General features: G+C 36.4%; 1 protein-coding gene across 1 annotated transcript in view; it reads right to left on the bottom strand.

Moving 5' to 3' along the window:
• Window positions 1-15,387, bottom strand: part of LOC147077658 (uncharacterized) — a 207,133-nt gene that overhangs the window by 95,560 nt on the left and 96,186 nt on the right. The window contains exon 3 of the mRNA XM_085960663.1: window positions 2,206-2,268. The gene's annotated coding sequence lies outside the window, so the exon portion shown is untranslated. The remainder of the gene's footprint in view (window positions 1-2,205; window positions 2,269-15,387) is intronic.

Below are 15,387 nucleotides of genomic sequence, written 5' to 3'. Positions count from 1 at the left end.
TTATCTGTTTTCGTTCAATTAAGAATACATAATACACATGGCGTTGGTTAGTTTTTTTTTAATTCATTAAACCCTGCCTAAATCAAACCATAATTGATAAAAAATATTCTTCGATGTTTAAAATATCTAAAATTATGTATCATTTAATGACATATATTATTTAAGTTATTTTATAGATAAACGAATATTTTTTGACTATTATCCACTATGGCTTTGAGAATATAGGGTTGAATTGAATTTTAAAAACTAACAAATACTATCTATCTACATCATACGTCATGTTCAATAAAAACAAAAACGTTTCATTGACAAAGTTTAGTATGCACTATTTATGTCAGATCTTTACAGCCTACCTCCACCATTCGCTACTGTGTTTCACCAATATAGACAATAGACGTTTTATAAAAGTGAAGCAAAAAAGGACCCCTTGTTTACTGATTAAATAAGCTACAACTTACTTCTCATTGCAGGGTTACTTAAACAGAATGTCACACTTTCTATGATATAATTTTAATTGTCAATTTGCAATAGATAAGCCGCCAATAACACAACACCATTATTTATATTTGGGAAATCTGTAAAATTATTTATAACTGAACACAAGCAAGTAAACAGAATAAAAACAAATGAATAACAAAAAGTTAGCAGTTACTTGAGAACGATATTATATTACTATCTGTGCAGTTCATCAAATTAATCATGCTTCATTTGTTCGGTAAATGTAAATGCGTTCAAACGTCATTATCGAGATCGTGTGTTAAGGCTCCATTCTATATGGTCCAAATTATTTAGTTTTGTAGTTAATTTTATTGTTATTGTTTGCGTGCGTATTGTCATATTGAGTATTAAAAAAAATATATCGAATGAGACATGACAGCATTGTCCCAGGGTACATATTATAAATAACTTCAATACAGCACACGACATGCTTGTTAGATATTAGTACAGCATACATCAGTGGTTGCGAACCTATGGCACGCGTGCCACTAGTGGCAAGCGAAATGATTTTCCATGGTACGCTAATGTTTTATTTTTACGAGAAACAATATACCTACCTATAATGATAATTAGCGACAGATCGCATTGTATAAAAATAGCAGGCAAATACTCTTCAAGAATAAGGATTACGTTTAATGTAAATATATAATTACATAGGTCGGTCCTTAGGATTTAACGTCACATATAATATTATCGCACTAACCTCATCAGGCGCGAGAGAAGCCGCGCGGCGAACCTCTGATTTTGATCGATTTGCAATGCTTGAGACCACTGTAGAGAGAGAATGCCTCATCCGAATGGAGCAATTCTGGTGTCAATTTGTGCGCAAAGAATCAAACTAAGTAATACAAAGACAAACGATTTCATTTCTATCCACAAAAATAGCTGTACCTGTAAACTTGGTGGAGCTTGTAGTAGTAATTCTGACAGACAGTTTCAAAATTGGTGGACCGAAATGTATGGCGTAATTTAAAAAAGTCGGTGTGTGTACTTGTACGCGCGTTAGAAGTTATACTTCTTTGGCGTAACAAAACAAAACTTGTGATAACCTAGATTCTTCGACTAGCTCTTAATTATCTTGTTAAATTACACACTCAAGAAAAAGGACCGCTTATTGGAACGCCGTTGAATTATTTCTATTCACTTTATCTTATATTACTAAATTATATAATTATTTATCGTTGTTTTTATTTTTAAAGTAACAACTGCCACTATGACGTTTAATAGTTTGTTTACGTAAAAAATTGCAAATGGCCGACAATAATAAATTCGCTGCCTAGGCAACGGAACAATTCTAAACTATAATATTATACTGTGTAATCGTCATGATTGGAGTATCATACTGTGGCGTAATGGTAGTGCGTTCGGCTGATAACCGAACAATCGGTGGTTCGAATCCAATCGAGTGCGTTTATTTTTGTGTGTAAAAATAAATTATGTGTTCCATGTCACACGCCAAAAATACACTCTAATCTGATTTTACAAACGCGCCTAAAGTAGTATAACTTCAAAAATAATATTTGGGAAATTTCTTACGCGTATGTGAAAAGCTTCGTCAACCCTGGCATACATTAATATAAGTAATTGGTTTTAATAGATGCTTGTTAATAGATTAATCCTATTTGATACACTCCCTTTAATTAGATCGGTTTTCACAAAAACAGACAACTTTACTGTATTGTATAAATTATAATATGTAACAATTACCTTTAAGAATAGGATGTTTCACTATGTATTGTGCAGGGATTTGAATCTGATGTCCGGGATATCCTGAAAAAATAGAAAATGTAAAAATTAGGATTGTTTTTGAATAATGAAATATCGTAGGCCGTAGGGTAACTGTTTTAACGTAAAATATGTCATTGTCACAATTTAAAAAATATATCTAAGTGTAATATTTTTTATTGATTTTTTAATGCGGTGGGAGGAAACGGGGTTAACAAAATCTAGCATGCTTCCATATTTAACCACGTTTCCCAATCGGGGAATAACACACTTTTACGGGTACATTCCACATACCCAGACACTCCGCACTTTGAGTCTAGCGATTAACACCTGGCGTGCAGGTATATGGTTGCTCACATACACAGCTATTGCGAGCTTTCTCATGTACAAGCGGTTATCGAATGGGCGTAGCTAACGGTCATAATAATATTAATACCGTCAATTTTCATTTGTGTTATCTGTCTTGACTGTCTTGCTTGTCTTTTAGACATGCCGCATCGCATAGGAATATTGAAGCGATGAGAAGGTTGCTCAACAGCGAAATCATCCGTGCAACGATCCTCCACGAATAAATAATATTCCATTTACTTTAATAATTAGATATTTCTTTCTTTCTTGTGGGGGTCCAACCCGAAAATGCCCCCAATTTTGTGTGCGCATGAAGATGATTCGATCAATTTTAACGATTTCAGTAGAAAATAAGAGATACCTAAGAGATACTGGAGTAACGTTGTTATACTGCTGTCCAGGATTCGAGATCTGATAGACCCGGATGGGGGTGGAGTACACAGCCTTCCGCATACCAGCACGGTACTTCATCAAACCAGTGTGATGAAGCAGCAATGGAAAGAAAAAAAACGGCTGTCTCCAAGTTAATTAACAACACCGGGATATTTATAGTAAGTATAATGGATCCAGTTATGTTTGTTTTTAAAGCAAAACCGGTCACCTTGTGATTCTTTTAGTGCCATGAATAGCGCGCGATTCTGTCCGCTGCATGACTTTTGCAATGCCGTCGCCCTTGAGTGATGCACCGTGGCCAGATGAGGCGAATGGCAATCCGCGGCAATTTTTCCAATATTCCTGCCAAGATGCAGACCGCTAAGCCTCCATCAGGGGCACGATTTTTCGACTAACACAATATGAAGCGCCTAATTTCAAATCCCCTAAAACGGGTTTTGAACAATTTTTAGTTAGATGTATTATATTAGATGTATTTAGACAGATATTTTTGATACCTACATGATGGCCGAAGATTGAGCTTTAAAAACGCCAAAAACAGTCAATACGTATGATCAAAAATTAGGGTAAATTTCAAAACCCGCTAAAATGGTCAGGTGTGTTGTTCAAATACCCCTGGAATATGAAGCGCCTAATTTCAAATCCCCTAAAACGGGTTTTGAACAATTTTTAGTTAGATGTATTATATTAGATGTATTTAGACAGATATTTTTGATACCTACATGATGGCCGAAGATTGAGCTTTAAAAACGCCAAAAACAGTCAATACGTATGATCAAAAATTAGGGTAAATTTCAAAACCCGCTAAAATGGTCAGGTGTGTTGTTCAAATACCCCTGGAATTGATAAATAAGCCAATCGCGCAGGCGCGAATTCAGTGGTTACAGGTTCGAGTCCCATCGGAGTATTTTTTTAAATTTTTAAAAAAGGTCTTTTCTGGTAGGTATATAGGTATATGTCCTCGGTGTTTTTAAATTGTGTAAGTATATTCAATTAATTTTATGTTGTTAACATAATTTTTATTGATAATTTTAGTTACTTTGACTATTTTTTGAATAAATATATTTTTAACTTTTACCGACATTTATTTTTTCTCCAATAAAAATAACAATGAGACGCCTTTAGCGTTTTCTTCATGCATTGCGATAAATATATGAGTTTCAGAACCCCCTAAAATGATAGCTAAGTTTCGAAGTCCCCTAAAATGAAAATCATTATTTGATTTTTAATTCTCTTTGTGAAATACCTATTCTAAAAGTGAATAAAAGATATTAAACAAAATACTCTTTAGAATGTATGAATCAAATAATAAATACATAAGTTTTACAGATTTATGTAATTAATAGATATGAGTTTTTCTCAGTTTTCTCAAAGCTAGGTACTTTACTACTGTACTGCACTAGGGTTTTGAAACTAGCCGCTTCATATATGACTTATCTAAATAAGTCGTTGGTTATAATTTTTTAACCAACGTTGTAATTGTATTTTTTTGTTGGTTATAGGACCTCTGTCATGGAATAATGGTGAGGAATCAAACGATCCATTAAACCAAAGATGTTGAATTTTCTTCCAGAATAAGTCTGAATCCAGTGCATATAGATTTTACATCTCGTCAGGCGTCGTATTTATTTTCAAAGATTTATTTCTAGTGGGTGTTTTCAAATTATGTATCGCTACCTAAACTCAACAGTGTGATAAGTAAAAAAATACTAGTTTTGAGATAATTTAACTTTAATGTATGTTTCATACAAATCAAATCGTTAATAATTAGTTTTTCTCCGGTTTATAATAGATGATAATGGTAAGATTATAAGTAAGTATAACTTTATTAACAGTGATTTATTTCAGTTTTCCTATTGATTTTAAGTTAGGTACCTACGTGATATTTTTTTTTAATAAATGCAACATTGGTTTTTTTTTTTAATTGGGTTCTTTTAATTTTTTTTAAATAAATTTCAGTGATTCATTATGTAGGTTTAGCTTTCAGCAATCGATATGCGTATTTATTTCACCTTATCTCACTGTTGCTTTTGGCGCATCTATTCTATACACAAGGCTGATATCGGCAGCTATCGAAGGTAGTTTATCATATTTTTATTTTGAGGGAGTTAATTGTTACAATAAGTTAACCGATTTAACGGTTTTAACTGTCAAAAAGAGCTATGTTTTAACAGCAACTCTCTTGGATGTGTTAACTTTTAGAGCGAGATAGACAGTTTTGACAGTTTATACGGCTAATTTATTGAAACAATTATAATACCTTTAATCATGGCCCCCACAAGGGGTGGTCTGACAGGGCTCTAGCCTGGGGGCCCTGGCTCTGGAGGGCCCCGGCATGCCGAGTCGCCAGATAAGTGAGATACATACACATCAGAAATTTGCTTTAATATTTTAAAAAAAGTCGTCTGCGGTACTATTTTACTTCAATAATGTTAATATGTTTAGATATACGGTTGTGCGATGCAATTTTTAATTGTGTGTTGATACTCGACAACTCCATAATTCCAATGGATGTATTAAAAATCGCTAAAAATACACATTACTTTTACCTCGTTTGTATTTGGACAAAGTTACTGTAGAGCGTCACACTGCCTTTATCCTTAACGATAGGTAAGGGGGCCCGCTTCAGGATGTGGGGGCCATGACCTCAATAAAATATCATTATGATAAACTAACCTCGATAACCGCCGATAGCGGTTTATAGAATAGATGCACAGGTATGTTGTATAGATATTATGTAATTTTTCTGTCGTTACTGCAACGATAATAATTATATAATAATTAGTTTAATATAAGAAACAGCGTCTTTCCTGTACCTACACATATAACAGCAAACGTTTTGTATAAGTAACCGATATTGGTGTAAATGCGGTGATTACTGAAGAACAACTACTTAGTCGTGTGCTTAAAAAATCTGCTCCCAGTGCACGGCGGTAGGGAGATAATAATTAGCATCACTTTTTGGCCGCGAATTATTGCAATGGCCAGTTCGACCAGACTGGTTGGCCACACGAAAAGTGGCCTACATACCTTATTTCGGTAGTGACATACCAAAAGGTCACAGCAGCTGTAGTTCGGGAGTTTTTACGAATTAATCGATGCAAGTTATCCGATTTTTTATCCATTGTTGGCCGTACCAGTTGAGTTTGGATTTTTTGTTTCAAGTATTTGCATACGTACAGCACGATAACTATCTAGTTTGCTACGACTATTCCATCAGTCTACAGTTAAAAAAACCTTTTTTTAATTAAATATTTTAACCGACATATCAGCGGATCTTACTGGGCAGTGTCAGGTCAGTGAAACGGCAAATATAATTTTCAACTATAGGCGCGACGAAACTTTGGACTCGCTGGCATTCGGAGAGAGAATGTTGAGCTGGGAACACGTCAATTTGTTTCGTGATGGCGACGGGGGTATTAATTCTTAAATCGTGTAAAGATGACTAAAAAACGTTACCCATTTACTTGAAAAAGAAAAATGAATATTTATTATTATTATTAGTAATAGAACAAAACATTAGATGGACGCATGTTGACTTTATGACAAATTATGTTTTGTTCTGCACGCGTCATTTGCACAATCTTCGCGTCGCGTAGTCACGATCGTTTTAGACCGTGGCCCAGCTGAAGTATAGCCTTAATACTGCAGGATAGTGAATGACTTCTTACCTGTATGACTAGTATTGTGCAATTATTCTTCGGACACACTGTTCACCGGGGTTCAGAGAGCCTTGAAAGGTTAATTGTTTTGAACAGTGTGTCAGTGAAAAGGGACAGAGGCACCAACAATCTTGATGAGGATGAACGAATGAAGGAAGGCTGGCTAACAGTTACAAAGTGATCATTGTGACCGTGTCCGGAAACGTGTATGTATGCAGTTCGCCGTATTACACTTCACCGTGAAATGTTGTATCGGAAATATATGGCCGTATATTGAAGACCATTGAAGTTAAAGTCCCTCCACCAAACCCGCCCCGTACCACCCTCGGTCTTAATCGAGAGTATCACGGGACCCGTCAATTGGTGATGTGAAGCATCTAAGAATTGGCCTGGGAGTGTCCTGGGAGAAGATGCCCAAGACTTAGATTGCTACGCTCAAAGTGAGCTCTGACTGAGTTTACTGAGTTTACTCTAATGCAAAGTGCCAGGGAGAGAAAAAGCACATGGAAATTACTAAAAAGAAAATGAACCTACTTGTTTTTTTTAAATTAAAGAACGAAGCTAATCATACAGGCAGCAAAATTTATGTGAAGAGATCTTCACGCCCGTAGTAAGACGCCGCAAATTTTTTGAAAGCAAGATAATTGGCCTTAGTAGCAACCAGGTCGGATGGGCCGATGGGTCCAACAGCTGGTTGGACCGACCTGAGCATTTCCTCCCGTTCGGAGCACATACTCAGACACTCCCATAAGATGTGGTTGGCATCTTGTATTTCCCCTCCGCATGGACATGTCGGACGGCTTGCAAGTCCAAGCTCGAAGAGCTTGCCAGCGAATCCACCATGACCAGTCACAAATTGACTGGTGTAATGGTCTGGAGTCAGATATTTGGTTATCTCCATTCGCCGCATTGAAGACCATTGAAGTTAAACTCCCTCCACCAAACCCGCCCCGTACCACCCTCGGTCTTAATCGAGAGTATCACGGGACCCATCAATTGGTGATGTGAAGCATCTAAGAATTGGCCTGGGAGTGTCCTGGGAGAAGATGCCCAAGACTTAGATTGCTACGCTCAAAGTGAGCTCTGACTGAGTTTACTGAGTTTACTCTAATGCAAAGTGCCAGGGAGAGAAAAAGCACATGGAAATTACTAAAAAGAAAATGAACCTACTTGTTTTTTTTAAATTAAAGAACGAAGCTAATCATACAGGCAGCAAAATTTATGTGAAGAGATCTTCACGCCCGTAGTAAGACGCCGCAAATTTTTTGAAAGCAAGATAATTGGCCTTAGTAGCAACCAGGTCGGACGGGCCGATGGGTCCAACAGCTGGTTGGACCGACCTGAGCATTTCCTCCCGTTCGGAGCACATACTCAGACACTCCCATAGGATGTGGTTGGCATCCTGTATTTCCCCTCCGCATGGACATGTCGGACGGCTTACAAGTCCAAGCTCGAAGAGCTTGCCAGCGAATCCACCATGACCAGTCACAAATTGACTGGTGTAATGGTCTGGAGTCAGATATTTGGTTATCTCCATTCGCCACTGTATGTTTGGAAAAAACGTATATGTGTGCCGGCCCTTGGTCGATTCGTCCCACTTTCGCTGCCAGGTCGTAATGGCCGCGTTAAGCGACATGAGTCTAATTCTGCGCCTCAATAATGCTACTCCTTCGCCAGCTAGCCGAGGGGGAGGGACGAGGTGAAAATCACCAACGTCGGCCTCCTCGCCCTTGAGGAGCAATATTGAAGCGCCGCTGACCTGAATATGCAGGTCAAGTGGGAGAATGACGGCCAGGACCGGGAGCGCGTCAGTTGAGGTAGTACGGTAGGCCTTGGTAATGGACAGAAGCGCGATGCGCTGTCCTCTTAAAAGAGAGATTCTAAGTTTGACACTTTTGGGAATGCGCGGGCACCAAGCACTGGCGGCATAAGCCGCGATTCCCATAAAAATGGCGCCGTAGGCGATCTTGAGCGCCCTTACTTTTAAGCCCCATCCTTCACCAGCCATGCGGCCGATCCTCTGGAAGGCCACCCCAGCCTTGTGGACTTGGGTTTCGGCATGGTGAAGGAAATTTAACATTGTGTCCATTTTGACGCCTAGATAGGTGACGATCTTCGACACTTCCACTCTCGTGTCACCGAATCGGACTGTGGGTAGTCTCGAACAGCTAAGTCGTCTCGGTCCTTTAAGGACAATGGCTTCTGTCTTGGAAGGTGCGAATGATAGTCTAGTTAATCTACCCCAAGCCTCAATTGATGCTAAAGCTTCGCCAACGGTGCTCTCAATCTTCGCCCTGCTGTCGGCCTCGACCAGCAGCAGCGCATCGTCTGCGTAGACCGTCAAACCTCTTTCAATCGTATAGTACTGACTTAAATTCATGTCTAAATAAAACAAGGTATTTGTCGGTTTACACGTTACAGGAAGCCAGCAGCAAACAAATTTTGAAAATAGCCGATGTACTGGATATAATCCAGTTTAGGTTAGGTTTTCATTATTTTTTATGATCTTACCGGGGCTTATTTAAAAATACTAAACGTCGCTAAAAATACACGGAACGCCCTTAATTTTTCCTTGCGGAACCTGGGGTTCTATTGGAGTCTTCCATTTAGGGAACACTAGTAAGTGTAGAACATCGCGCTGTCCCCTTAGCGATATGTATGGGGGCCTATATAGAGCCTAGGGGGGATATATATGGATGTGGGGGCCATGAACCCATTGTGACAGAGTGAGGGTGATAATAAGAAAAATAATCTGCTGATTTACTGACTCTGACTCTAAAGCTAAAATAAGCTTACACCTAAAGTCGAAATATGTATTTTAGGTCCTATGTAGTTTTCTCAGCGACACTACTATTTTCGTAGCAAAAACCTTCTGGAAAACTAAGCCTTTTGAAAGAAGACCAAAGTAACTTCACCATCAAATTGTCCTGCATGCAGTATTAAGATATTATGGATTAAAATCATGGCCCTACATGCGGGCCCCCAGGCTAGGATCTTTAGCGGGGCCCCCTACTTATCGCTAAGGTTTTGACTTTCTACAGTTGCGTGTTCCAAAGGGTGTTCGTGGTAAAATTAAGGGTACTTTTTAATACACCCACTTGAATTATGGAGTTGACAACTATCGACAAACAATACCTAATGACAAATTACATCGCCCAACCACATAATTTTAAATGTTAGTATGCTTGAAGTGAATTTTTTTTTTCTATTAGTGGAATTTTGTGATGTGTGTTTATCTCACTTGGCTCGTCGATCCGCCATGCTGGGCCCCCCTTAAGCCCGGGCCCCCAGGCTAGAGCCCTAGCAGCCCTCTCCTTGTGGGGGTCATGGTTAGAATACTTGGCACTCAGCGAATAGGAGGAGAAAGGTTGGTATCATTGAGAGAAGAGTTATCAATGTTAGCAAAGTTCTCCTGGCAACTACATACAGCCACTAGGTCCTCTCCCTCCATCTTAATTCTTGAAGAAGTAGAGTATACGTCTTATAACTTACACTGCTACGCCTCTTTGCATGATTACCTAGCATAAATTTAGATCAAATGATATTTATTCACTTGTAATAAGGCTATACCTCAGCTGAGGCATGGTCTAAAAAGATCGTGACTAGGCGATGCGCGGATTGTGCAAATGACGCGAGCCGAACGAAATATAATTTGTCATAAAAATTCAACATGCGTCCTTTTTATGTTAGGTTTATTATTATATTCGTAATAATAATAGTATATTCATTGACATGTTTTCTTTTTTAAGCACATACGTGAAGTTTTTTAGTCATCTTTACACGATTTAAGAATATTTTCATCCGACGCCATGACAAAACAAATAGACGTGCGGACACCTCGTATCGCTCTCCGAATGGGAACGTGGCCGAAATTTCGTTCCACATACAGTTGAAAACTATTTGCCGTTTCACTTATGTACGCTCTTAATATATGTAATAATAAATAAATAAATTGATAATATGTGTGAAAAAATATTTTTAGAATATATTACATCATTTTCATCCTAGAGCCGGAGTGCAAAGTTATGCAACGTATACTCTAACGGGGAAGAAAAGTATCAGTATACATGTTTGCAGTTAATCGGGTCGGTTAAACCTTCCTGTCATTGGAAAGAGCAAACAAAAAACACTTAACAACAAATAAACTCTATCACTTTCTCTAAACTGCACCAGTTTTAAACGTTGTAATAATTATTTCATCCAATTATTTGCTATAGAACTTGACAACTAGTTTGATTCTACACTCATTATTTATTTGCAGAAATTAAATCAAGATTTCTCGTTTCAAAACTTGTTATCGTTACGATAATAATATTATTTTATGGTAAAGTAAAAAATATTTAACTTACAATTCAGAGGAAAATTATTTTAGAACTCTTGGTAGCAGTAATACCCATATCAGGAGTGCAACTGATTTTTATTTCTAGGACTTGCTTCTAAAACTAACATCAGCTGGCGTAATTATTTTAGCGTGTTAATTTTAGCGAATTTTCATATTGCGACTAGTTCTAAAGAATTTATAAAAACAAGATTTTTTTAAATAAATAAACTTAATGGCGATGCGTTTTTACGTAGTTACAAAAATGCTTTTGAAGTACCTAGCGTTATAAGAAATAAAATAATTACAAGATAAAAAGAACTTTTTAAATTTTCTGCTAAATCATATTATAAACTTGACAATTCTATGTATTAATAATTTAGGACAAATAAGGCAATTGTCAACAAATATTTTTTTTTTGCTATTTTGCATCAAACAAACAAATATAGAATACTGAAATGTCATTTTTATTTCCATAGTAACGCACGTATATATTAATAATTTTGTTGCTAGGACCACTCTCTTGGCAACCAATAATAGTGGATTGGATTACGGATTTCTTCAGAAATGACTTTTCATACAAAACAGAATAATTAACTGAAAATGAATTCAATTCTACTTAAAAATGGCTAAAAGTATTAAAAGAATGCATTGTCATCGTGTTCTGGTATATTCTAAAAGTTTCAAATGTCTAGCTAGTCGGGAAGTTAGTTAAAAGTCGATTGCAAGATTCGTACTGGATAAACAACCACCGGACAAACAAGAATACGAGCTAAGAAAAACGTGGTAAAAATGGATTTCACTGTCGATTTTTTTCCGGAAGAGAACATTATTTTCTAATTTTTCAAAAGTCATTTTCTAATTTGTCAGTTATATAGTTATTTGTTTAAGTCAATTGATATATACCGTACAATAACATAAATTCAAATTAATGCATATACAGGTTAAGCGTTCATCTACAACAGGGTTAGCAAACCTTTTAATTATATTACAAAAATGATGATATTCTTGATACTACTCACAAAACATAGCACACATATTATTATAGCTTTATCACTGTTTTCAATAATTATGTCATACATTTCGGTCCACCAATTTTGAAACAGTCTGCCAGAATTATTACTACAAGCTACACCAAGTTTTTGTTTCTTATATGGTACACCCATTTTGTGAGTAAATAATTGATTTTTTTGTTAATACATATTTACATTAAACTTAATGCTTATTCTTGAAGAGTATTTGCCTGCTATTATTTATACAATGCGATCTGTCATTCATTATTATTATAGGTATATTTTTTCTCTCTTCAAAATAAAATATACGCGTGCCATAGGTTCGCCACCACTGATCTCCAATGTCAATATGCCAGCCATCCTACCCGTCGATACAGTCCACTGTATTTCGTCGTTGTTCTGGCAGAAGACACTAATTCGAAAAAATGACATATTGAGTTAGTTATACCAAAATGTTCCTTATTTCAAACTTTACCGTCTGGAAACCTTCTTAATAAATAAACAGTCTTTATTTTAAAGTCATCCTTTTTACGATTACTTAATAAACTCACATGATAGACCATTTTAAACATTTTAACAACTTCAAAGTCAAATTACTCAAAACTAGTATTCTCCAGTTAGTGTGTTTTGCCAGAACAGAGACGATTTCCTCTCTGAACTATTGCGACCACGATTAATATAGGTATTTTACTTTTTTACTACCGATATGGTATATTATTGATGAGTTGACTGATGAGAGTTGGCAGCACTTGTTGCAAAGAAAATTGAAACAATACTGATTCCAACAGTTCCGCAGTTGCCCAGTTTTAAAACTTGGCGATTATTTTTGCTCACTACTCTCGAGTACTAATAATAATTGTACGGAGATTGGTACTTTGTATACGAGAATAATGAGAATAATGATGCGTTTTGTGAATCCATAAAAGATGACCATTTGTGTAATTTTATTGCTGTCAAGTAATATTATTAAATTTATTGCTGTTTCATATTCAATACCAAAGAGGAGAGAGTGAATTCGCTATGAATCACTAAACACATCAAATATAGCAGCGGTGGCGAACCTATGGCACGCAAGATGATTTTGCATGGCACGCGTTTGAAGAGAAAAAATACCTATAATAATAATAAATGACAGATCGCATTGTATAAAAAATAGCAGACAAATACCCTTCACGAATAAGGCATAAAGTCCACTAAAGCAGGCTTGCGGGGCGCTCGCGCATTTTCTATGTGAATCATCGAAAATACAACGTAATCAAATACGCCAGCGCACACTGGATTTGACGACGCCTTGTGCCCGCTTGCCCCATGAGTCACCGTTGTTCGCTTCTCAGCGATACGATTTAACGAAAATACAACGCAGTCCATTCATTGAACACGGCAAGCAAAATCACGCTCCTCGAAGCGTCGTCGACAGACGGGCGAGAAGCCATTATATAAGAACAGTGAACTCTTTGTTTAGTTATTGCGTGTCCGATATTAATTACAAGCCCCGAGAATTTTAATAATACATATTTTTATTGCTTTGTTATGAGAGACGCTGATAATAATAATTATTTTGTGCTCCTTGAGCTTTTTATTACATAGGTGAAGGGTAATGCTCGGGTGGGAGGGAGCCTACTCAGTAGTGAGCGCACCGAACGCTTTTTTGGTGGGCTTTATGCCTAAGCATTAATCGTTTAATGTAAATATATAATTATTGTATAGGTCGGTCATTAGGCTTTATGCGTCACATATAAACTAACCGAACACGAACCTCTAATTTTGGTCGATTTACAATGCTCGCGACCACTGCAACGACAGAATACCTCATCTGATTGGAGCAATTCTGGTGTCAATGTGTGCCTAAAGAAAAAGACCAATTGATACATTAACAAACAATTTTATTTCTACTCGCAAAAAATGAGAATACGAATAAGAAACAAAAACTTGGTGAATCTAGTTACTAAAATGTAGTAGTAATTCTGGTAGACAGTTTCAAAATTAGTGGACCGAAATGTATGGAGTACCTAATTGAAAAAAAGTGATAAAGCTATATATGTGTGCTATTTTTTTAAGTGATATCTAGAACATCATTTTAATAGGATTTTAAAAACTATTTTTTTCCTTGAAAAACTGCTCGGCACGTCAGACAGTCGAAAAATAATATTTGGGAAAATTTTGGCACGTGTACGTAGAAAGGTTCGCAAACCCTGAAATATAGTATATCGAGATTGCTAAGCCAAAATGGTGTAATGAAATTTTGCAATTTGACAGGAGAGCAATTCGTATAGGTTTCGTCATATATTTTTCGCTGATTGTCCTACAAAAAAATAGTTGCAACTTCGCAATTAATAAAATTACTAATGCACTTTCAGGACTCATTCTAAACAATTTAACTCCAAAAATCTCATTTTTGTTAAAATATCCCTTGCGATATATTTATTTAACAATCTCGATATAAACTTACCTTATATGGGATTTTATTAATAAAAAAAATGCATTGATAGGGATCAATATTTTTTTGAAAATCGAAAGGTGACTTAGGTATTATTAATGGCATTTGAAACATTAAAATATTTCTTGCCCCATTCAGTATCTACCTAATTTGGTCAAACAATTCATTATACCTACTAGAATATAGGGTCATGGCTTAAAATATTGTAATAGTATATTTTTAAAAATAGATATGCTTTATAAAGATTACATGCATCAATAATTGGTTTCAATAAATACTTGTCTTTAACGAGGTCACTTATCGAAGGATATGGTAACTTTTCTATACATGGATGATCTTTCGAAGGAAGATGCTAAAAATCTTCAAATTGTCATGTACAGTGGTGAGGATTGTTTTTTTTCCTACCATGTCCGATCCTAATATGATCGGGTGCCGGACGAAATCCCGAACGCCGAAATCCCGAATACTGAAATCCCGAATGGCCGAAATCCCGAAAGCCTAAATCCCGAAAGCCGAAATCCCGAATGGCCGGAATTCCGAAGGCCGAAATCCCAAAAAATAAAAAAATACAAACATAAATAATTGCGCAATAGTTTCTAAAAATACATGCGGTTCCCTCGCAATGGTCATTTAGGTCCCCGGGTTCCGGTTTATCATTATTAAATATTTTTAGATTCCCAGTCAAATCTTCGTCGCCAACAAAGTAAATGAGAAAACATCATAATTATAAAACGTGTAAATTCATTATTCTTTTATAATAAAATAAGTTAATAAGCAATAACTTTACTATTGGCGTCAGTCTGAATGGATTTATTTTGATTTATGTCCCATTCATTGAAAACAATAATGAAATAATTGCTTCAATTTATGACAATAATACAAAGTCAACGTACCTATATTATATTTATAAGGTAGATATATATATACAGTGACGTCCCATGGGGGTAGGCAGATTGAGCGTCGCTTGGTGGCGGCAGTTACTCGAAGGGCGGC

The sequence above is a fragment of the Rhyacophila brunnea genome, unplaced genomic scaffold (genome assembly GCF_057557595.1).
Source record: "Rhyacophila brunnea isolate RB1 unplaced genomic scaffold, BYU_Rbru_1.0 scaffold_12, whole genome shotgun sequence".
Lineage (NCBI taxonomy): Eukaryota > Metazoa > Arthropoda > Insecta > Trichoptera > Rhyacophilidae > Rhyacophila > Rhyacophila brunnea.
The sequence above is the reverse complement of the archived record's forward strand: the minus strand, read 5'-3'. Positions and strand labels throughout refer to the sequence as shown.